Source organism: Lepidochelys olivacea (genome assembly GCF_965140295.1).
Source record: "Lepidochelys olivacea isolate rLepOli2 genome assembly, chromosome: 3".
NCBI lineage: Eukaryota > Metazoa > Chordata > Testudines > Cheloniidae > Lepidochelys > Lepidochelys olivacea.
Genome location: NC_140413.1, coordinates 70,489,066 through 70,498,108, shown reverse-complemented (window position 1 = coordinate 70,498,108; position 9,043 = coordinate 70,489,066).

Below are 9,043 nucleotides of genomic sequence, written 5' to 3'. Positions count from 1 at the left end.
GTTCACAAGCATGCGCGTCACGCTTTGGACTTCAGAGTCACTTCCGAATCCACAAAAAGAGAGAGCATGAAAACGTCATTGTCGAACTGTCAGACTACACACACACATTAGTTTTCATATGATAAGGTACCTCAAGGCATATTTTGTACAAATATTATTGCAGTAGTGTGTAGGATGTGAATACAGGGGTGCTTAGAATCCTGCTCTGCTTCACCTGCAAGAACTGTCAGACTTGGAAGGGTCAGTTAACAGGAGAGAGTCAGACAGCTCAGCTGAAAGGGTCTTGGAGGGACGGCAGATCTCTTGTGCTAGCTCCCTGAAGGAAAGTCTGGTTGAGGCCAGGACCAACCCAGAAACTGCTAGATACCAGAGCCTCCCTCAGGGAGGGTAGGTCTGACATGTTACTGTTAGGTTCACTTTGTTACCCAAGACTATTTTGATCAGGGGGATTTTGTTTCCTGTTCTACCCAGGACCTGTTTATGGTCTGATTAGAACAACTGCAGTTGATGTCCCCACTCCTCCCACCCCACCCAAAGGGGAAGACTGCCTTAATAAATCTCTGGTGGTTTCCCCTCTTGGAGCTCATGCAGTGATATGACATGAGCTCTGAAGTAACGCAGTCACAAGAATGGATGCTTTTTTGTAGAGTAGCAGTAGGGTTCATCCTACCAAATGTTCTTTTCCCACCATCATGATAGCAGTACTCAAAAATTATTATCTATCTTATAAAATACTTGCTTACATTTTCATGTAGCTCAGCTGAACACAATGTGCTTTTGTGCCTTCTTATAGTTTCCCTGAGTTCCTACAAAGAAACAGTTTTGTAAAGCTCACCTTTAACTGTTACTTTATAATCTGAGGTGGTTATCTGCTCTCAATCCTTGTGCTTAATAAGGGCCATTAGCAGATTAAGGCGTGACTAAGAGGTGGTTTAATGCAAAATCAGAGACATCCCTGAAAAGCAGGGACACCTGAGCGGTCTGCTAGTGCCATGCCATAGAAAATAATGGACCCACCTTTAAAAGTTATGGCCCTGTTAAAGCATGAAGATATTGCACTGAAGGTGTTAAAATAACTAATTAAACATGCAGCTCTAGTCCTGCAAAAATACTGGGCATTTCTGTGGAAAAATTACTATCGACAAGAATGTGCCATAACTACTAGAAATCAAAATAAATAAATACCTTTAATTGGAAAAGGAATACTTCAGACCACAGTGCATAGTTTTATGGGCAACATGAAACCATTAGCCAGTCTTTTTATAAGCCTACATTGTGCTGGATTCAGTGTAGCTTTTCTGTGAGCATGGACATACCTATTAAGAATTTAATATACTTCTAGCAGAGCCAGAATGTTGTAAAGAAAATATAAGCAAAGACAAAACCAAAAAAAATTGTTTTATTTTTGCAGCTAGGTCATAAATTAATGGAAAAAACCTCTTTCACACTATTCTAAGTCTGAAAACATTAAACACACAGAATTCAAGCCAGGTTTCCAGAGCAATGCTAACTTTGCTATACTGCACAACACATCTTACATGTTTCATTTTGGATTATTCTTTATGTTAAAGACACATATGCAGCCTGGTTAAATGCATTGCATCTTCAGAATTCTTTTACTTTTGTTCATCTACTTTTAATTTTTTTATAATGATTTTAAAAAAATAAAAGGAAAAAGGTTGGTACAATTATTTAAGCAATTGCACGTTGTGAGTATGTGGGCTAGTGGTCACATGCGATAGATCACCACTGAAGTTGGGGTGAGGAGAAGACCTTTGCACTGTCTAGTCCATCCCTGTGTCAATGCGGGTGATAGTCTCTGATTAGTCCAGATTTTCCACTAAGTGTAGGCTATGGATTCCGTGGTTCTTAGGGTAAAACTTTCAAAAGTGCATACATGACTTAGGAGTACAAGTGCCATTTTCAAAAGTTACTTTTACACACTAAGAAATTTACATCTTATTGCAAGCCAATAGCACTAAAACTTATAAGTGCCTAATAAGTTTTGAAAATACGACTTAGGCTCCTGAGTCATTTAGGCATTTTTGAAAGTGTTACTCCTAGCCTACTGGGTTAGGCTTCCCCATGTCTGGCCTTTATTGATAATGACTGTGACGTGGTAAAGGGGATCATAGCATATTTGTTCCCTATGGTCCTAGTCCTAAGGTACTTAGTTTGATTTTACTCAGTGATACAATGAGAGTTTGCCTGAGTAAATAACTGAGTAAGAAGTTTGCTTATTTACTTTTATTCTTATTCATATCACGATAGTGCCCACAGAACTCTATCCAGTTCTGCTATAAAAATACCTTAGTAAGAGACAGTGCATGGCCCCAAAGAGTTTACAATCTAGGTAAACAATGTAAAATGTGCCCAATTACTCCAGTAATGAGCTCTATAGAAATTTATATCATAATAATAAATAGTAAAAATTGCAAGTGCTTTGCCAGACATATAAACCATACTCCTCTCTTCAGTTTCTCTCTCATTTAATTATGTGTTGATAGTTTCCCTGATTTCAGATGCTTTTGCTATAAGACTGGCTTTTGGAATTTGGCATGTCTTATTGCCTCACTCTCTTTTTCCTTCCCTCAAGATCCCCTAAAATCACCTCATCTTCTCTTCCCCGCTCCTCTGTTTTTCAGCCTAAGACTAGACACAGCTAGTAGAAATCCAGTGTGCTCAGATGGCAGTAGACTTTGCCGTTCTACGTTACATTTGACACACTCATCCAAAATTGTAGGTTTTGTAGATACCAATAGAAAGCTCTGGACATAGGCAGAGCTCTATCTCTGATAGAGGCAGTGGTTAATGGAGGGATTTGGGGATCACCACTGAGGTTATTCTTGGAGTTAATCCCGTTCTGTCAGCTCTCATTCTATCCCTTCCACAAATCTCCCAAGCCTCCTCTCCATGTATGTGCAACAAACAGAGGAATGCCACTAAATAGGCCTCACCAGGTGAGAAGCTGCTGTTGAGAACATTATTCCCTGCCCTTTCTCATTGAACTTCCATTCTTCTTCTTAGCACATGTGCAACATGCCTCAGGTGGCATGTGACCAGGATTCATCACCAAATTTGGTCCGCTGATTGGATCATTAGCTTCCCTGGCCTGGGTACTGATGGGGAGTGCAACGTGAACACTGATCCATGTTCGCATTGAACTTCCATTGAAGGGTAGGAAAACATAAAGTCAATTTGCATCCTTCAGGTCATGTAGATGGGAAAAGAGAAGGATTTGGATGGTAAATGGAGCTTTATGAGCTGCTGTTGTGTAAGGGTGGAACTGATCCATTCCTGAGGCCTTATCACCACCTTTCTCATCCAGCATTTCTTGCATGACCATAAGTCCACATTAAGCACACTGAGGCAGCAAAGCCAGTCTGCCTTTCCCAGGTTATTTATTCAATACCCTCCACCATAACGGAGAGGATCCCATTCCTTCCTTAGATGCACTGGTGGGAACAATGACAGAAAGACAGAGAATTGTACCACTAAGTCTCTTCCCCAGCTATTTCATTAACCTTCTCATTAATCAACAGACTGACGGCCCTTCTTGCTTTTCTTTGTTACTCCAGTATATTTATAAACATATTTATGTATTGCTACCAGTTCCTTTGGGCTGTCTCCTTTAATTTTTATAGCTGATATTATGACAAACAGTATGTTCTTGCTGCTGCTTTCTTCATTATTAATTTGTATTTTGATGCTGCTTTCAATTAATAAAAATAATGCACTTTTCACCCATATTGTACTTATCCTCCATTTTGGACCAAAGTCTCACAAAATTAGTTTGTGAGATTTCAGAGCCAGCAAATTAGTAGTAGTAGATATTTATCTTATGGTAGTACCCAAAGGCTCCATTATGCTATATACATGTAGAAAGGAGATGATCCTGACTGTGACACTCTATACTTCGGGGGAGCACCTTTTAACGTCCATATTCCTCATTTATATATGATTGTGTTCTTGCATGTAAAGCATGCCATGTCAGGTATCAGGGGAAAGGTTATGATCTGCTGAAAGTCACTGTTTTATCTAAATATGTATATCATCAGTGCATGTGAAGTTATGAGACTGTGTTGTATGGATGTCAGTAAAACATGCTGTAAATTGAGGAATTGGCCAGATATTAGCTCCCCAGAGACATCAACAAGGAAAGTAACCAATGCCCGGGCGGGTATCAAACAACCATCAACCGCCATTGTCCAACAATTCAATGACTCACCTGCACAAGGCCACACCAGGGGAATTGTTCAACCTTGCCTGGGTACTCAGCAATGCCCACCAGACATGCCTGGACTTGTGGTCTCCCAAGCACATGAACTAAGCATACAAAACAGAACACAGGGGCCCCATACTTGGCCTTTTCTCCTTTCCCACCTATGCTGCAAGAAACAAAGACACTCAGAAGACTGTAGACTCTAACAGAGGGGACTGGCCCAGGTTTCAAGGACGAAACCTATGTACTATGAACTGCAATATCCAGTGGAGTGAGAAAATCTGCTTAATCCAGATGTTGCCCAGTCTAATCGGGGGTTGAAAGTTTAGACTGCATGCTTGTATTTTATTTTCTTTTGGTAACCACTCTGACTTTTTGCCTATCACTTATAATCACTTAAAATCTATCTTTTGTAGTCAATAAACATGTTTTATTGTTTATCTTTACCAGTGAGTTTGCCTGAAGTGTTTGGCAAATTTTCTCAGTTTTACAAAGGCTGGTATATATCCACTTTCCATTGATGAAGTGAGGAACCAATTAATAAACTTGCACTGCTCATCTTGAGCAGTACAAGATGGTATATCCCTGAGGTACAAGGCTGGGAGCTGGGGGGATTTGGCTGATGCCTTTCTCTGTGGGATTCATGAGTGGATCTGGGAGCATTCTTGCAATCTAGCTGTGGGGGGGGCTCCACATGAGGTTGTGCTGAGCGATAACAGCGCCTGGAGGGGTTTGGTGTTTGTCACTAGCGAAGCATTGTGAGAGACTGCCCAGGCTGGAGAGTTAAGGGGGCACAGCAGTCCCACAGTCCCAGGCTGCACCCTGGGGATCCTGTCACACTGATCTTAAAGCATTTCAAACCCTAGCCCTGTTTGGGACTCAAACCCACACCCTATGAACACCTCCCTCAGTCAGCTCTACCTCTGATACAATCAGCACACTCAGTATTAATATTTGAGTCCTGTGACTTCCTTCACCAAGTTTCTCTAATGTCAACATGTCCGCTAGGTTTTACTCCCCCCAATGCTATCGCATCGTAATCCTCTTATTTGTTTCTCATGAACATTTGTATATGGAGTAAGATGTTTGAATCCTTCTCTGATGGCATAATGTCCCTTCCTTTTGCTGCTCTTCATTCTTTACTTTTATCTTTTGGACCATCACAATCTTTACCCAATTTGTCTGCCTGAACTTTGATGGTCTGATTATTAAAAGCAATTGAAACTTTTTCTTCCTCACACATCCAGCCTAGTTTAAATAGCCATATCCCTCCATAAAATGAAAACAAAAGTCGTAAAAACAGCTCTTACCTAATCTTTGCCACTCACTATATTAGATAAAAGCAATAACTCCAATCTAAACAATAAAAAGCTTTCATTGTTTTTTAAACTCTAGTATATGATGTTTCAGTTCCCAGGACGGAGTGGGCGGGCAGGGATGGATGGGCTAGCACTATCAGGGTCTAGTCAAGCTCAGACCACAGCATGCTTTCCACAAACAGAAGGAGAAAGACAGTAAAAAACATTTCTGTCAAGTGTCTCTAAACAACTTGGGCCAGATATTGTCATTTTTAACCATGGCCAGTACTCGAGAGGTCATGGGCTGCAGTGAGAAGTCACCAGGAGAATATCTGGCTACTGGGATCCCCAAGGAGCACATGTTACAGCAGCAGCTCCACCATCCCTTCAATGGATGCAGTGCATGCTCCCCTCTCCACCATGACACTTTTCTCACTGTCCCTCCCTGCCCTCTTTCAGGTCACTGGCATCTGTGGGAGCACAAGCATGGAGTAATGTCTGCACTCCACAGTATATTGTGACTTGAGCCTGTTCAGGGATGCAAAGAGTATAAAAGACTTGGTGCACCCTCTCCATCACCCTTTGAGCACTTTATTAGTAGCAATATTTTATTAATTATTATTATTATTATTATTATTGGTATTATGGCAGTGCCTAGCAGCCCCAGTTGTGGACCAGGACCCCTGTGCTGTGCACAGAACAAAAGGATGGCCCCTGTCCCAAAGAATTTACAATCTAAGGGGTTCTCTGCACAGCTAGTTAGTTCATGGCAAGCTGGAGTGTGAATGTACACTATACCAGCATGCTGCGCACTAACTGCCATGTAGACCCTGCTACCGTGCATTGAAAGTTCCATGATGCACTTGACCTACTGCTGTTTGAAACGGGAGTAGGTCAAAGCACACTACAGAACTTTTAGTGCATGGTAGCAGGGTCCACACAACCTGCAGGCAGACTAGTGCATTGTACATTCATACCCCAGCTTGCCACACACTATTAAGTCTTGTCTATATGGCCAAAGTATCAAGAGACAATAGATGGGTACAGCTAGGCTGACAAAGGGTGCAAAAACCAATGAGTCAGTACTGGTCAGCATGAGAGGCAACCTAACCGTTGTCAAGGTGCACTGACGCAACACCACCCAAAATACAGCATTTAGGATTGGAATTACCCCAGCTGTGCTATGTGAGATGAGTGTCCTCAGCATCTAAATATGGCCTGCCTTGATTAGGCACATTTCACTGCTGAGAAGAAGCAGGTGGATTCAGGGGAAGTTTTTGGAAATGGGAGATAAAAGGAAGTTGTGAGTCTTGTTTCACTTTCACTGCTGTAAATTGTGACTATCTCCATTGTAAATCCATTGTGCTACACTGATGTAAAACTGGTATAAGTGAGAAGACCTCGGAGAAGTAAGGGGCCAGGGGATAGTTATCTTGTTTGGAAATTACTATTTGTCTACACTAGGGGTGAAATTGTGTTAGTTAACACATTTTAAAGCACCACTCATTTTCCTAATGTACAGAAACCCTAAAGGTATTGGTACTTGAAGGACAGGGACTAAGAACTAAAGAATGAGGTTCGAGATATTTGTCTGTGGTTTAGTCAGTGTCAATGCCATCACTGTTGTTCCTTTTGTGCAGGGATTCATGATCATGAACATGATCAAGAACAAATGATACCAAAGCAACCTAATTTCCTTTTTTGAGAGAGTTACAGATGGAAATTAGGTTGCTCTGGCATGATTTGAGAGGGTTACTGAGTGAGGTATGGTGGCTGAGTGATTAAGCACTCCTGAAGATCGGGGCTTGAGACTTGCTTGATCTCATGCTGAAAGGCTGCTGCAAAATGGTATTTGTCTCTGTCTCTGGCTCCCTCACTTTTTCAGCTGAGAAGAGAAAGGAACCAGCCTTTAGACTTTGGGAGGGATTCTGACTTGAGAATTTGGTCCGCTCTGTTGCTGAGAACATGGGATAAGGATTTTATCTTGAATCAAGTCTAGTTTGTTAAGTTTTAGTTTACAGGAAAGCATTTTAGCTTTATTTCTCTTGTAACCATTTCTGACTTTAGTGCCTTAGATGTGTACTCACTTAAAACATATCTCTTTGTAGTTAAATAAACTTGTTTTATTCTTTAAACAAAACTAATCCAGTGCTGTCTTTAAACTGAATTGTTTGGTAGCAAAGAGAAGAGGACTGGACAGTGCAGAACACATGGTTTTGGGGGTGGAAATTGGGACTGGGGGTGTGTTGGATCACCCTGGAAGTAGTAAGCCAGGCTGGAAGAAGCCAGAGAGTGACTTATGTGTGGCTGGCAGGCTGCAGCTATACACAGACACTCAGGGTGTTACCTGAATGCTGGAGGGCTGTTTGTGAGTGTTCCAAGTAGGAGCTACAGCAGCAAAGCATTGTGAGGCACCCAAGGTTGCAGGGCAGGTGGTGACACCCCGGAATGTCATAGTGGGTACACAACTGGTTGAAAAAGCACAATCAGAGAGTAGGTTTCAGAGTAGCAGCCGTGTTAGTCTGTATCCGCAAAAAGAAAAGGAGTACTTGTGGCACCTTAGAGACTAACCAATTTATTTGAGCATAAGCTTTCATGAGCCACAGCTCACTTCATCGGATGCATTCTGTGGAAAATACAGTGGGGAGATTTATATACATAGAGAACATGAAACAATGAGTGTTACCATACACACTGTAACGAGAGTGATCAGGTAAGGTGAGCTATTACCAGCAGAAGAGCGGGGTGGGGGAAGCCTTTTGTAGTGATAATCAAGGTGGGCCATTTCCAACAGTTGACAAGAAGGTCTGAGGAACAGTGTGGGGGGGAATAAACATGGGGAAATAGTTTTACTTTGTGTAATGACCCATCCACTCCCAGTCTTTATTCAAGCCTAAATTAATTGTATCCAGTTTGCAAATTAATTCCAATTCAGCAGTCTCTCATTGGAGTCTGTTTTTGAAGATTTTTTGTTGCAAAATTGCCACTTTTAGGTCTGTAATCAAGTGGCCAAAGAGATTGAAGTGTTCTCCGACTGGTTTTTTAATGTTATAATTCTTGACGTCTGATTTGTGTCCATTTATTCTGTTAAATAGAGACTGTCCAGTTTGGCCAGTGTACATGGCAGAGGGGCATTGCTGGCACGTGATGGCATATATCACATTGGTAGATGTGCAGGTGAACGAGCCTCTGATAGTGTGGCTGATGTGATTAGGCCTTATGATAGTGTCCCTTGAATAGATATGTGGACACAATTGGCAACGGGCTTTGTTGCAAGGATAGGTTCCTGGGTTAGTGGTTCTGTTGTGTGGTATGTGGTTGCTGGTGATTTGAAGGTATACATTGTCCCCAAATGTGAAATAGTTATGGGAGTGGGAAAAGACTGGGAGTGGATGGGTCATTACACAAAGTAAAACTATTTCCCCATGTTTATTCTCCCCCTTCCCGCCCCCCCCCGCCCCCCCACTGTTCCTCAGATGTTCTTGTCAACTGCTGGAAATGGCCCACCTTGATTATCACTACA